Genomic DNA, 16,613 nt, shown 5'->3' with positions numbered 1-16,613 from the left:
TCAAGTGACTGTCTGTGAGGAGTTTGGTGTGTTCTCCCTGTGTACACGTGGGTTTCCTCCGGGTGCTCCTGTTTCCTCCCATGGTCCACAAACATATGTTGGTAGGTGGATTTCCGACTCAAAATTGTCCATAGGTGTGAGTGTGTGCGTGAGTGAATATGTGAGCGTGTGTCGCCCTGTGAAGGACTAGCACCACCTCCAGGCTCTGTTGCTGCCTTGTGCCCAGTGATTCCAGGTCGGCACCAGACCCACCCTGAACGGGATAAGCAGTTACAGACAATGAATGAATAATAAGCACTTAAATCTGAAGGAAATAAAGCAGTGAATAGCAATGCATTCACTTTGTTCCTTTGGGTATTCCCATTACTTTAGTCACCAACTTTATCCTGACATCAAATTGCATTATAGCCTTTATAAATCCAGTACTGATATCAGCTCGTCAGATAAAGGCTAATGCATATATCGTGTTCACACACACACACACACACACACACACTCTCTCACACACACTCACACATATAAAGCAATAATGCAAGCATTGAAGTTACTGGCATAATATATGTGGCATAGGCAAAGGCTTCCTGTACTAATGATTTGAATGCTTAAAGGGCCCATTGCCTGAATTTCTTCTTTTATATTTTCCCTGAAATTCAATTATGTGACGGAACAATTTGTATCTACAAAAGGGTAACTTTAAATGAGAATAACTACTTTTGTTTTTTTTCCTTTTTTTAATTCTTTTTCTCCTGTAAAAGTCGTTGTGCGGAAGAGACTGTAGGTCATACAGACACTCCACTTGTCAGGGTAGATGTAGTTTGTGTGCATCTCGGAGGATAACAAAAATTACACTGATTGGCCTAATGGTGGCGCTATAGCGAAACGCGTTTTGGTCCATATCATTTTTTTACTGTTATTTTTATTATTCCATTCATTGTGACACAAAGTAAAAGGCAGCTGATGTTTTCAAATAGGGTCAAAAAAATCTAAATTTGTAAACTAAATAGTTTATCCCAAACACGAGTTACATAATGACCCCTGACCTGACTTTTGTTATCATAAAAAACAAATGGTGTTTTCTGCAAGCTTCACTTCCATATATGGGTTAGAAATGTTTTAGAAACTTTAATAGTGTTTACATCACTAATTAAGCTCTGTAACATATTCAGTTTCCCATGACACAGGCCATTTTGGTTATTGGGAGGCACTGGAGCATTGGACTCAAACAATGATTTATGGACTGGATTTAGCAAATAAAAATAAACTGTTGAGCTGTTATTACTGCACTGTGATACGTGGCATTTGTGACAAGGCTTCGATCCCATGTTGCAAAAGAGACAGCCAAAGGGAGAGAGAGAGAGAGAGTGAAAGAGAGAGAGGGAGAGAGAGAGAGAGAGAGAGAGAGAGAGAAGACAGAAAGAGACAGAACCTTGCTAAAGTGTCTCAAAAATAGCACAGCAGCCTCCCCCTTTCTGCCTTACATCACTTCTCTGTGTCTCTACCTCTTTCTCTGGTTCTACCTCGCTTCCTGGAGATGAAAGCCTGTCACGTTCTCTTATGTAACCTAACACTGCCTTGCTGCTACATTTAAGGCTGTGTCTGTGCTGCTGTTGCTGTGTGTTTTAAGTCCATTGAGAGGGCCTTGCTGTAGTTGCTGGTGTTTTGTGTCTGTGAGAGTTGAAAATCATGTGTGTGTGTATGTCTGTGTTTGAGCGTGTGTGTGTTTTGGTGGACCGCCTTCAGGAAGCATCAAAGCTCTGCAACTGAAACTACTGACAGCTCCCAACATCAGTGCTGTTTGATGCCTGTCCTTTAAGGCCTGTACTCTAGAGCCAAGACCCCCATCAGCTGATATCTGTAGGGACCCTCTGCATGCATGAGCCAAAACCCCTGGGGCTACAGGACTGGCCAGAGAGGAGGTCAGAGATCTGGCCATTGGAGACCACTGCTGGCCTTTCATAAATGTCAGGGGTCACGATTCTCTTCAGAGGGTAGGGGGATGAAATTGCTTGGGAGGGGAGGGGGGAGGGGGCAAGGAAAAGCAAATGATTGGATCAGGTCTGGTTGGGAGGGGAGTGGGGGTCATGGAGGGTATTAGTATGCAGAAGCACCTGATTGGTAATAAAATACTACTGAGGAGTCATGCTAAAGGCTAGTAGCGTGGGAGAATATTTACTTTTCATTTACTGAACATTCAAAAGGTTCTTGAATGGCATTTGTTTTGGTTTTAATTGTCTATGGTCTGAAATTGAATTGCAACCATTTTAAATAATTTAATATACATATATATATATATATATATATATATATATATATATATATATATTGGACAAAAACTGTTCACCTCCAAAAATATCTGGAATCAGTACAATTCAAAATGTTCAACTGAAGCAGTCCACCCAATTCTCTTCATTCAGGGTTCCAGAAATGGCTACCACTATTTAAAAATTCAGCTGTGTGACCCATGTTTGTATACAGCTTTAAACAAAAAGCATTACAACTGTAAGCCAATGTTGTTAACTATTTTACAAGTAATGTCTAGACAGTAACGGGTGACTATATCTCACACCATGTGAATCTCACAGTGTGGAAAGCTCTGAAGTCAGCTCTCAATTCCCAAATGCCTGAAATAGGACAACTGACTTTTTGTTAATTGACTCTCAGTCCAACCAACAAACAAGTCTGGCACGTGAAGAATCAACAATTCAGTGTGAAAAATTAAAAATAACAAGAATATTTACACAGATCATCCATTTAAACTGCCCTAAACTAAAGTTAGTATCATGTTTAAGGTAAAAATTTCTTTCAGTTACAGAATGTTCCATGGACTTTCTTAGATGTCACTGGCTGACATTACACCGTCTCAAAATAGAGGGTGCAGGAAGGATTTGGTGTGAACTCCGGAAATCTAATTATATTCAGTGTTGTCATCTCAAATCTGGGTGGTGCATGGGCTTACTAGCACGTGTCTGGAGTTCCTAGCAGCAATTGTCTGGGAAACGTTTATTTGGATGCTACTTTTTTTGACAGTAATTGTATAGTACACTAACTGCCAATCAAATGTCATTGTGCTGTTCAATGAGCATCAGCTTCTCAAATCAAAACTGTTCTCAGATTATACCAAAAATGCTGTAAAAATCAGTGTTGTTGAAGATCAGGACAATGCATTATGTACAGTATACACAGAAACATTTCTAGACATTTCTATTATTAAATTATTTCTACAACTTTAATTTTTAACCATTGCCAACACATGTATTTATCCTCGCAGGCACACCTTGAATTATCTCCACGGGAATAGACAGGCCATTACAATGGGATGCTCTAAGCCTAAGAAGGCTTAATATTATGTCTGGATTAGAAGTTGCACTGCCACATCTAGTAAAGGAGCAGCATCTCTGATGATAAAATAATAACCTATCAGCAGGATCTGACCTCACAGATGTACATGCGGCTGAATGCAATCAATTCCCAGCAATGTTCCAATATCTAGAATAAATACCCTTGATTTGAGAAGAAACATAGGAAGAGGCTATTTGGCCAAACAGAGTATATGCACATCAGTAAGCAGAGAAAGCTATCAAAATATACAAGCTTCTGTGAAACCAGTTTCTGTAAAGCTGCTTGGCAACAACTGTGTTACATGAAATGATGGGAGCACAGTGGCAAAGAAAATTTACAAAGACCAAAATTTGTTATTCACTTACATAAGCATGTGCGCTCTCAACGTGTTCTGGTCATCTACAAGTACAAGACTGCTGTGTTGTCATTGTGCACATGCACCTAAATTATTAATCTTAAAACTTTAAGGCTAAACATTTAAGCTACTAAAAATACTGCATTAGACATGACAAGCAAAAAGAGAGCAGCAACAGCTCGACTGGATGCTCTCAACAGCACTTTAAGTTTACGTGTATTTGAACACATGACACTGAATACGCACACCCAAGCTGCATTAGTTTGCAATAATTCATAAATGTATTCTGTTCTAATCTGGGATCACTCTGTCTGGCCCGTCAGATGAGATGGCACTGTATACTGTAAGGAGTGCCCTAATGCATTTGTGCATTAGGCGTCATTTTTATTTGCTTAATGTAGAATGAGCTCTCAGCCAGATTTATCTTAGCCAAGAAAAAACTCTTCTTTTACTCCCTGATGATTATCAGCACATTACTGAAGAAAGGATAGTGGTCACTTAGGGAGCAGCCTTCAATATACAGATAAAGAACCTCCATAAATACCTTAATTTCTTTGTAAGTGAATCAATTTCACTTGATCTGTTGTGTCCATAATGTAAAATGTGGATTTTAAAGCATCGTTCCTTCATAGTTTCTTTAGGGAACCTGCACGTATGTGTAGCTGTGCTTGAACCGAAATGTCACCAAAGTCTGCTGGAGTCCAGCCTTCCAGATTGTCTAAAAATGTCATATATAGATACAAAAGAGAGTAAAATTTCTATATAGATCACCAGAACTGGACATGTAGGGTAAGGAGTATGGTGCTATGGACTTAAAATCTAAAAAAGTAAAACTCTAGAAGTGGAACAGAAGCTTGCCTGTAGTTGTCTCTGACATTTGCTCAGTAGTGTATCTACTTTGTCATATTTATGAAGCTATTTCAGCTATTTCATTAGCCCACCATTCAGACAGTAATATTTCAGCGTATCTCTGGTCAGTGCTGACACAACAGATTTTCATCTGTGGGCTTATTGCATCACAAAAACATGTTGTGTTCTGGATGTTTTCTTTGATCGTTACAACAAGAAACATGCACGCTATTTATGTTCAATGTGTTCTGGGTGTGTACATCATCCATTCACAGCTAATTCACCAGTGTTAAATCAATACTATTATTGTTAACTAAACACTGAGCTTGTTCACAGTGTTAATTTAACACTAATAGTGTTGATTTAACACTGGAGAGTTTGTAGTGTGGTCATTGCTTATCAAAGCTTTGTTCCAAAGCCTCTCGCTCTATCTCATCTCTCTATAGCTTTTGCTCTGTTGGCTCTCTCACACACAGGACAGGAATGCTCATTAAAGTGCCATAAAGCTCTAATAATGCTCTCCCATCCACTGTGTGTGTGGTCATCAGGCCGCGATAACACATCTGAGAGGATTAAAGATACACAGAGGCACTGGAGGAAGATTGGTGGATTGGCTTGCGGTCAAGCCCGCATTCGTGGAGTCCAGTAAGGTCTTTGTAGCCTGGCAGGAGGAGCTGTGAAATTGTGTGGCTGTAGACTCAGTGGGAGGTTGCACCCACATTGCCCACATTTCTCAGTCGAGGGCACAACACTGTGATTTTGCCACCACTCAATTATCACTGAATTAGTACTTGCTCATGAACTGATTATGTGCTAGCCATGGCCAACACTGTTGCTTGAATGGTGCAGTTGAAATTAGGATTTCCACTAATCTAGGGATTCCCACGTTGATGTGTACGTTTTGACACTGTTTAAAAAACATACATCTCCAAAATGGTAACTGTACAGGAAAAGGAAAAAGCCTTCTTAGTGGAAGTAAATGTGAAACTAATTTTGGAACATCATAAAACAGCTGCTGAGTTTGAATGATGCAGTAAGCTAAATATTAACAAAAATGTAGATACATTGAACAGTGACTATATGTAACCATGTAAATAAGAGTGTGTATATAAATACTCATAAAATGATTAAATGCATAATAATTCAACAAAGAGTTGTCGATTTAGCAAGCTGTATTTCCACAGAGAAAAACACACACAGAAATGCATCAAACACCACATGAATATTGAAAGTTGGACCTTGGGCAGGTCCAGGGCATTGTGGAACACCACATGTCACATGGGCTTGGCAAACACGTTAAAGCCTGGAGTGGTCTGGCATGGACATGCATGGAGCAGTTGCCCTGGCCATGTGTAACACTACTGTACCCACTGAGGACCAGTAGGACATTTACTGCCATGGTCACCTCCTCCACCAACGCAAGTATTGCATCTGCGTCATCACACTCACATGTCTGTGTTTAGGGTGTATGGTAGATTTATATATAAATTCAGGACAGAACCTTCACTGTAACATAGACACCAGTTTATATGGACATCCAAACATGTTTAATTACTGCGGATCAACAGCAGCATTTGTAGATTTCTACAGCATGCTCATTTGTGCTAGGGACAATCAAAACCAAGTTGATGGTTATGTTGAAAAGGTTCAATAATAAATCATTAACAAACATATTTGCTTTTTTAATACTTTTAAAACATTTTTTTTAAATCCCCTTGATAATCAGTTTAAAATTCCATCATGGAGATCCTCTTCCACTTGAAACAGCTTGATATTTGACATCAAGCTGACTCAGTGTAGTAAGGCTTATTTTTGGGGTACAACTAAATAGAGCTAGGATTTCAGGTCTTTCACCTTCATTTCATGCAGCACAACACCTATAGACATATTCAGCCCACGTACTCTAAATGTACACAGCACCTACACAAGCCCAAAATTAGTACACTTACAGGCATGCTCCAGTGGCAGACCTTTCCACAGCAGCAGTGATACTACACAACTCATATTCATATTCCATGAATAAAGAACACTGATGCTTTGCTTCATAAGGACAGAAAAGCTACAGCTCTCTCTGTCGTATTGTTGTGTTGCAATATGTATTTTAAAATTAATTAAATGCAGAGAAGTAAAGGATTATATGCAGTTCCTTTTTGAGATTTTTTAGGACTTGTTTTGATTACCTTGAAAAAGTCCTCCCTGGATCTTCCCTGATGATAAAATAAGGCAATACATTCAGTCATTATCATATGACATAATGTAGACATATAGTCATTAAGCACTTATCCAGTTCAGGGTCGCGGTGGGTCCAGAGCCTTCCTGGAATCATTGGGCGCAAGGCGGGAACACACCCTGGAGGGGGCGCCAGTTCTTCACAGGGCAACACACACACACACACACACTTTTTGAGTCGCCAATCCACCTACCAACGTGTGTTTTTGGACTGTGGGAGGAAACCAGAGCACCTGGAGGAAACCCACGCGGACACGGGGAGAACACACCAACTCCTCACAGACAGTCACCCGGAGTGGGAATCAAACCCACAACCTCCAGGCCCCTGGAGCTGTGTGACTGTGACATTAACTGCTGCGCCACCGTGCCACATAAGGCAATACTTTAAATGTATAAAGGCATTGGTTTTTAAACATGTAAAAATTTACAGAGGGCTAAATTATTGTATGTGGTAATTATTCATCATTTTTCATCGTGGTAAGTTTACCTATTTTCACTGGGTTTTACTGTATGTCTAGAGCATCTATTCATTATTGTATGTGCTGTTCCTTTATGTATTCATGTTAAAAGTTGCCCAAGCTGAAAATAGTTCAGTTCTCCATCTTCTTCCAAGCTACAATTATTCTACCTGTGTACACATTCATTTAGTGCCCTGATCTTTACATGGCCAAATCGTATTCTTATTACTCCATCATTTTTGGCTTGTCCCAGTGACAGGGCAAATATTTATGCACAATATATTGTACATGCATTAGAGCAGAAGCTGATATCTGTTTGAATGTTTGCGTCTGGTTTCATGTTACTTCATTTGGCCACAAAATGAGGAAGCAGCTACCAGGACAACTTGTGCATAGCAACAACTCTTTTGTCTGCAGATCCAGCTGAGGCTATTAAAGCAGTACATTGCATACTCATTACACCATACCGTAGTATTTCTCTAGTGAGATGCTGCTGCTTCCACAAAAACACACACACTGGGTGTAATTTATGCCCTAAGCAGAGCCTCTACTCCATCCCTCTCCAACAGCACTTCCTGCCTCCAGAACTAAAAGCGTACTTTGTTTTAAGTGCTGCATTCATTGTTCTATTCTGGGATCTCCCTTTATCATTAAAATTCTAGAAGAACTTTGTTGTTGTTTTTAGTATAAAAAATCTGAGCAACTTTAATTTCATAATGCACCATTTGCTCCATGCCTTCATAATGCACACCACATTTCAGGTTTTGAATTTTTTATCTAATTACAAATCAGGACTTGACCGATGAGCATTCATGGCTTGCATTACCTCAGATCTATGTGTCTTTGTGGGTTTAACATCTCCATACCATTAAGCCTTAACTGTGGAGGCAATAAGCATCTACACTACAGGGTCAGATTTATGGGGCATGTCCATCCAAATCATTTAAAATCAGCAGATATTAATAGGTCATATATCCCACCTTTGTAGCACCTGCTTTTCTGGGAAAGATATTGACTGGATGCTAGAACATCTGAGGATTTGGTAGCATTTATGACAATATTAATGAGGCTAGGGATTGATGTTAGATGAATAGTTCTGGTTCATAAACACCATTTAAACTCATCCCTAAAATACTGAATGATGCGTGACCTCAACAGAGATGACCATTTCACTGCTCCATAGCCCAGTGTACCATAGCCTCATGCTTGGTAATATATTGACCATAGCGAACTTAAGCTCACATACAGCTGCTCCTGAGTGTCCCACTTATTTACTTATGCATGTGTGCATATACAGATGAAAGCAATTATGTGATGGAAATTAGGTTGACAAACACTGGGGTATTCTATTCAAGAACAACCTATTGAAAAGCCCTTAAAGGGATCATTCCAAAGAGCCAACTCCAAAATTATTTTTGGTACATATGCAACATGTACTATGCAATATGTGGTTTGAGGCAAAAAAAAATCATACCAGCTTAAAGCTTATTATGTCTATATTGAGTGGATTCTTCTATTTAAGTCGAATCCCCACTCATGCTATTCCCCAGATAGCATCCTTTAAACAAACTCCACTGGCCTAAGCCTCTGTGAATGCCCCAGTTTGAGAGTCTGACTCCCATGCTCCTGGCTGGGCTCTGCCTCTGCTATTCACAGCTGCCTTCTCTCTGGAGACACTGCCCTGGTGCTTTTTAAAGGGGTGTCCTGCTCCACTTAGTGCTCCGAGGCAAAACTGGGGGAAATGAAGAGGGGCTGTGACATGATTAGGAACATTTGGAAGAGGTTGGGTTGTGGGGGGCAGGAGGAGGGGGGGTGTACTGGGGGTGTCTGTCTGCTCTTTATCAGCCGAGGAAGGCCAAAAGGAACAAAGTAGTGCAGCATGGTGTGTAGGTTTCTGTAAGGCAAGTCTGCATGCATAATATGGTTTTATGAGTGGGCTGTGAATCAGATCAACACTTTCTATAAATGAATGGCTTGGTGTGTTTGTGTGTGTGTGTGTTTATACCCAGTCAAAACTGCAGTGGTATGTTAAATTAACTCCTACCCAGTTCGTGGCAGCACATGAACTTTGGTAGATGCTACTATGTGTGTTTGTCTGTGAATATCATGCTGTGTATATTGTTGAGACTGCATTTTTTTTCTTTTTTTGCAGAATATTAATGTACAAATAACACGGCTGAAAATTGCTTATTTAAATAAATAACCAAAGGCGCTGGCACAATGAAATATCATGACCAGTAGTCTGCAGATCAACAGGTTTTCTGAAATCAAGGGTAACGTCAATGAATTTTATTCAGTTCAATTCAATGATTCTTGCCAGAGTTCCAGGTCCTAGCCCCAAGTGAGCAACTCCCTCAGATCAAACATCAAAAAGAGAACCCATCTTCCTCTGATCAACCAGAAGCATTGGAGCCTGTCCTTAATTTTAAGTTCTATGCCTCTGGAAAATGTATATATTTGAAGATGTATTGTGTAACTGTGAGAATTTGATTTCATTTAGCCATAGAAATAGTAGTATTAATGAGGTCAAGGAACTGATATCCCATAAATAGCACTTCCACTGGCCCAGAGCCCAATACTTGTTGACTTTATACCCCTCTAGCCAAAACTGAGCATGGCGGCCTTATGTGGCTCCTCTATACATACTAAACACTGAATCAGGAACAGTTGCCCCTTAAAGTAGCTAAATGTACTTATAGTACAAGCATGCACAGAAATGTTTAGACATTATAATTCATGGAAAAAAACTCCCTAGCTTATCAAATCAACTCTCAGTCCCTCAGAGAGAAGATCACTGTCAGAAAAACAGACAGAAGGTTAGCTAGCATGGCAGCTAAGTAATGGGACTCCTCCCTATCTCTCTCCATTAATTAACAGGGCCTGGGCTTTGGTGTGCCGCTGCAGCCTAATTAATGTTAATCGCTCAGAGCTCCCTCCAGAGACCAGCTCTGTTCAGCATTCATACAGCAAGAGAATCCTTGTTATTCCATGCAATCCATGTCTTATGCTGCCACACAAACCTCATTAGCTACTTCTGGTCCAATGGCTTGCCTAAATCCCAAGCTCTTTGTGTGGTCCATTGTATTGTTTCTAGCTACATCCACTGACTATGCTCTATTTATTTGTCAGAAAATACTGTGTTTAAGTGATCTCTTGCAATGAGCTTAGTGCAAGCCTGCTGGTACAAAAGGAGACACTGCAGACAGTTTAATAACTATTCACTGAAATAGGAGGAGAGAGAGGGTTGGGAGGAGAGTGCCAGGGATGGCAACCAAAAAGACCACCAACTGCTTGAAATAAATGCAATTGATGGGACAAACAATACCTTTTTCTTTCAATTTGATTTGTCAGTGATGTCAGATGATGATGATGATGAATTTCTTATTGCTTTAAGTATTGTACCTGTTCCTGAACCAAAGGCTAAACTTTAATAGCCACTGTTGTTATAATATGTATAAATATATATTCAAATTATCCTAATGTACATTGATTTTCAAACAAAGTCTCTGCATGAATATTCTGTCCAAACCCTCAATGAATATCAGTGTTCAGAATGTTTCCCTGTTTTTATCACCCAGTTGGCTATAAACAGCAAACAAGCTGTCTGTGTGTGTTATGCTGTTATCACCTCATAGTTGGAACATTGGGACTCATTTAGGTCTTAAAAGTTTGCCAAAGAAAAATGTTGTATTGGCAAAATTCTTAATTGTGTAAAGTGTATGAAACATTCTCCAGTTTAGAAGTCTTCTGGAGGCAAAGCTGTGTTTTATCCCCTTCCTTTATGACATAAATGTTGCATTTCCAATGTGACTGTAAACTATAAGATCACTATCATAACAGCAAAGTGTTTTTAGTGCTTTCATAGTCTTTCTGTATGTTGTACTGGTTTTGTTCCTGTATTCTGTGTTGTTTATTTGTGAGTTCTCTGCACTCATGGGTGTCCCCCCAAACACAGATCCTCAACCCCCTCCATCATCTCTATGGCAACCAAGAGCAATCTGATGAGCCTGGGCCTTCCAAGCATCCCTCAGACTTGGCTACCATTCACATGTTAACTCCAGCTGAAATTCTACCCCACCCCTCTCTCTCTCTCTCTCTCTCTCTCTCTCTCTCTCTCTCTCTCTCTCTGGGTTTTTATGATTCTACCATCTGTTTATCTAAACCCCATCCAGATACCTGACATGTTTACTTCTTATTCCCACTCCAGCATCAATATTATTCATTAACTCTCTAGAACTTGCACCTATTGCAAAAAACATTTTAAAATTCTTAACATTGTGTTATCAAATAAGCTCTGTGAAGTCATGCCATAAACATTACTTTGGTTACATCAAGGCATTTGTATTGACTGGTTATATTGCAGAGTCATTGGTTCCAGAAGTGAAATGAGTGTCTGGGAAGAAACTGTAAAGTTCTGTTTTTGTCAGAAATAAATCTAATACCTTAAGAATGGCTTAAAAGTAATTTAAAATTCATTGAGTACATATAGGTCTATGACACTACAATTTGCCCTCTCACCTCTCTGCCACTTGACAGGATTGGTTCCCTAGGTTAATGATGTAAGAAGTAATGATGTAACCCTGCTGTCTGAGTTCACCTGTTTGAGACTGTCCTTACAACATTCATTCATTCATTATCTGTAACTGCTTATCCAATTCAGGGTCGCGGTGGGTCCAGAGCCTACCTGGAAACATTGGGCGCAAGGCAGGAATACACCCTGGAGGGGGCGCCAGTCCTTCACAGGGCAACACAGACACACATTCACTCACACACTCACACCTATGGACACTTTTGAGTCGCCAATCCACCTATCCAACGTGTGTTTTTGGACTGTGGGAGGAAACCGGAGCACCCGGAGGAAACCCACGCGGACACAGAACACACCAACTCCTCACAGACAGTCATCCGGAGCGGGAATCGAACTCACAACCTCTGGGCTCCTGGAGTTGTGTGACTGCGACACTACCTGCTGCACCACCATGCTGCCCTCCTTGCAACATTTCAACTTAAATGAAAATTTTGATTTTCAGTGGAGGGAGATTTTAATTTAAGAATCAGATTTTCTGAGGAACAATGAACTGAAAGGTTCTTTAAAAACAATAGTTTAAAAATGTACCTGATTACCCGATTTTGCTATAAACAATCCCTTTTTTAAATATCGCATAATACATTGTATTTCCAATGCTTTAAAGACACCACTTCTATTAACTGATTTCAGATACTTTGAGGTGGATTTACGCAATGCCTTTGGAATAAGTAGGTGGGGAGTTTATGATCAAAAACTAAGCAGCTAATTTGAAGAATCAATCAAAATATTGACACTGGAAGCTGAGATACAGATTTGGGATGTGTTACGTTTTTAAAGATTCTGATGTTTTGTGTTCTATATGACAGTGCTTCTGCTGTGTAAGTAAGAATGCCTCACTTGTTAATTGGTTTGTTTACAGGATGTGCCATCAGGTTGCTTTGGGAACGGTCCACTGTGGAGTGAGTGATTGAGTGCAGAACTGTGAGCTCCACAGTGGGGGTTACTGTGCTGTCTGCATCGGGCTTCTGAGTGAGGGGAACAGCAGGTGACAGGGACAGAGCCTGAAAGAGTCCAGTGAGGAATCAGGTGATAATGTGTGAATTCTCTTTCACTGAAAATAAAGGAGCACACTAAACCTGGGCTGAAATCTACTGCACAACAGCTACAAGAAAAACATCAGGAATAAACAAATGCTAGCATCCCATGATGCTGATGTATGCCAAATAGATGAAGTCCCTTTTTCTGTGCCGTTCAGGATTGGCCCTTACTCTTCACAAGTATTAAGACCACTAAGCAGTACTCATTTGTAAATCTCCCCTGGATGTAGTCTTTCATAAAGCTATATCTTATGTCCAGATATTTGTAGGTACCACTCTATGTTTTCTTCCCAAATCAAAAGTATTAATGGGGATTTCTAATGTCCAGAGCTCAAGCTGACCCCTAGGTGAACATTCACAGTCATGAAAAAGTCAAGCACAGTGTAGCTACCCCGAGGATTGGCTGGAGCTCAGTCTTGGGTGTATGCCAGTTTACTCACCCATGGACAAGCAGGCAGGTGCACTTGCGTATCGACCGGCACGTTAATAACAAACAGCTTTTCCAATCTGACCCAGGGAAAGGGCTCACTAGTGCATTTAATAGTCCAGAGGCCCACACGGGAGCAAGGAGACACGTGACTAAATCAGATAGTGAGACCGGATAAAAACAAGATCCATATTGACAGGAATTAATAAGAAAGTAACAGAAGTCTTCTGGTGTGCTGAAAACTTTCCAAGAATTGCTGGACACTTATAGCTGGGCACTCTGTATTCTAAGGATAAAACTGGCCTGTGATGCAATGCTAAACCACGCAAGCAATCCATCAGTCAAAATCCTTTTTAAAGCTCAAAGAACCTACGCATAATGCAAGGGCTTTTTTGCCAAATGAAGGTTTATCCTAGAAGTTAATGACCAAGCCAAGACCCAGTCAGGGCCCTTTATTTCGAGGGTATCTGTGGGCCAGCTTTGTACTTATCTAGTCTTTAGTAACCTTTGGCATTCTAGATGAGCTTTGGGAGTTCAGTGTGGCTCTCAGTTTCTTGGAGATGTGAGTTACTGTTTATTGTGATTATTAATGATCTTTATCCATTTATATACTATACATTTCCAAAATCATGTAGATTTCTAACGGAGACGTATCAATTTCCCTGTCAAGCAAACTCAAGACAACAAAGGTTCCGAGGACAATTGGAGGCTGCATCGTTTTGCTGATTGCATTTTCTGGTAAATTGATGGCTCTCAAAAAGATGTAGCGGAAGTGAAAATTACTCACACTTCACTGTCACCGAACACTGAGAGCTCAAGCGAAGTTTGTCACGTTTTCTAGCACCTCGCAAGAAAGAGCAGCATTAATCAGTTTCATTTGAGCTCGGAAACGGTTGCCGTGGCAACGTATTCCCAAGACATACAGGGGGAAAAGCAGCATCTTGTCTGCCAAGGACATGAATATATCAGGTGCCTGTGGGAGACCAACACAAACAGCTGCTAGATGAGCCTGCTCCAGCATCTCTCGCCCTTCTCCCCGAGCCTCAGAGACCCCTCAGGTTGCTGTGCACGGGGCTATGTAGACATGGATACCAAGTTTGTTGTTTAGGTAGTAATCCATTCAGTCATATGACTCACGTCTTTCATTAATTCAAAGCATCACGCCGGCCCTTCGTCTCATGTCTGATTCACGGATAATGAGAACTCTTTGAAGCTGAGCTGCGCAGATCTGATTCAAGGACTGCGTCCTGATCGAGCAAACCACACCAGTGAGTACTTCACAATACAGAAATCATAGTAGGCTATTCTTGACTTCTACACAACTTCAAAAGGCAACAAAAATTCAGCAAGCATGCAGTTTCTATATTTGGATTAGCCACCACAGTAAAGGGCGGAGGTTCATTGCTCATAAAGATGGCATTAAAGGACAATGCCTCAATACTTGTGCAGTACGTCTTACAGAAGTTGTTTACCAAGCAACAGCACTGGAAAGATGTGTTCTTCTAGGAAATGTAACCAGGCCTTATCTCCATCTTGCAAATTGCAGCACGTTAATACTCGTTACCAAGTGACTTTATTCAACTCCATCGATCACCTTTAATCAGATTTTGATGCGTTTTCTGTGAAACACTTTCTCTTATCATGCAATCTGCTTCTGATTCATGAGCTAACATCCTGTCACCAGCTATTAACACCATGCATCACTGCATGACCAGATTCTTGTCAGTTTCCCATTCTTCTAAATACAGCAGTGCTTCTATTAGCTTGTCTAAAGGAACAGTCTACGGTCTGCTCTTATATAAGCTGTGTTTTAAAGGGTTTTCACCAAACCTTTGTCAGGTCAGATATATTTAACAATTCATGAAAGGCCAGGCACGGTGCTCGCCTGATTTTTATAGATGCATTAAGTGTTTATAGTGCAGTCATTTACTCAACAAACACCCAGACTTTGACAGCTTCTTAAAGCCACTGCTTCAAAGTGAAGCTAATATGGTGCAAGTTACAGTGCACAAATCTGAAGCTTTTCTAACACAAACATGTCCTGCTGGGTCTAACTGGCTTTGTTACACAGTTTTTTCTCTGGTTTAGACCTCGTCTTTCATTTAATGATAATTACAGTACAAGCTTTAGAAAACTAATCTGTTTCCATTCAATTGACTGCTTAGGTCAAGACTCAATAAAAAAAATCTCTAATTGTTGTTGCCCCAAACGTAGCAGGTGATTTACAGTGTAAAGATCAATCCTTGGCACTGCCCTTGTCCAGCCATAAATAAGCAAGTTTAAAGCATGGAAGAGCAGGAAACTACTTGGCCAATGGATTTCGGCCAATGCCTCTGTCTTTCATTGAGATGACAGTGTAAGTAGCGTAATTACTTCTTTTATGTCAAATAACCATAGGCTGCACTTAGATGACTCAAATATATATTATATAAAATAGCAAGGAACATCAGAACACTTTTAAAGTTGTCACCACTGTTAACATCAGCATTAAAAATCTAACAGAACAGCCTTGTTTTCCTTCTGACCATTCATACAGACCTTTTAAAAGTGCAAAAGACAACACGATGCCCATTGATATGTTGGTGATGCATCAGCTCCATGTGTGTCACTGCTGAGAGCAAGATGGGCAGATAAATAAAGGAAAGACTTGATGCAGTCATGAGGCATTCTCTTTAATCTAACTCCCAGAGAGATTAATTTGTGTACGAGCACGCAAGCATGGGGAGTCAGCTCACGGCAGGTTGCACAGCAGTGCTCTGTAGGCAAGGAAGCTGTGGATCAATGCAACATGACGCCCAGCCAGATTGCACGCTCCCCCCGGGGTGAGTGTCTGTAATCTTTGGAAGGCTGATGGATAGCTTACAACAACATTTCAGCCAGGCATGCTAAAATGTGCTAAAACATAACAGCATGGCATGAGAAGACCAGTTGCGCATGTATAATGACAGGGTCCTTGGTGATAAACCACTGTTTCATAACACCACTGCAGCAACCAGAAGGGATGCTCTGGGCTTGGTTTAAGAATGGCTAGAGGTTTCAAGAGTTTAAAACATAACAGATATTAGATTTAAGATTAGTCCTTTGCACAAGGAATGAGGAAGCAAAGCGTTAAACAGATATGGGGACTCCTAACAGCCATGCAAGACCTAGGAGACCACTAACGCTGTCAACAGAGAGACGAAATAAGCTTTCAACTTAGAGAGACAGAACATCAAGCTCCACTATTCCGAGTTTTGAGATCTGAACGGAAAACTACATAGTCCATCCTCACTATCCCCTACTGTGAAAAGATAACACAGTGCTATGGGTCATAACATATATATCTGTAACC

General features: G+C 40.5%; 1 protein-coding gene across 4 annotated transcripts in view; it reads right to left on the bottom strand.

Moving 5' to 3' along the window:
• The window catches only part of LOC136678652 (potassium voltage-gated channel subfamily C member 1-like), a 39,424-nt gene that overhangs the window by 20,860 nt on the left and 1,951 nt on the right, over positions 1 to 16,613 (bottom strand). The gene's annotated exons all lie outside the window — the stretch shown is intronic.

This window comes from Hoplias malabaricus, chromosome Y (assembly GCF_029633855.1).
Source record: "Hoplias malabaricus isolate fHopMal1 chromosome Y, fHopMal1.hap1, whole genome shotgun sequence".
NCBI lineage: Eukaryota > Metazoa > Chordata > Actinopteri > Characiformes > Erythrinidae > Hoplias > Hoplias malabaricus.
This window is presented reverse-complemented; position numbering and strand designations above follow the sequence as displayed.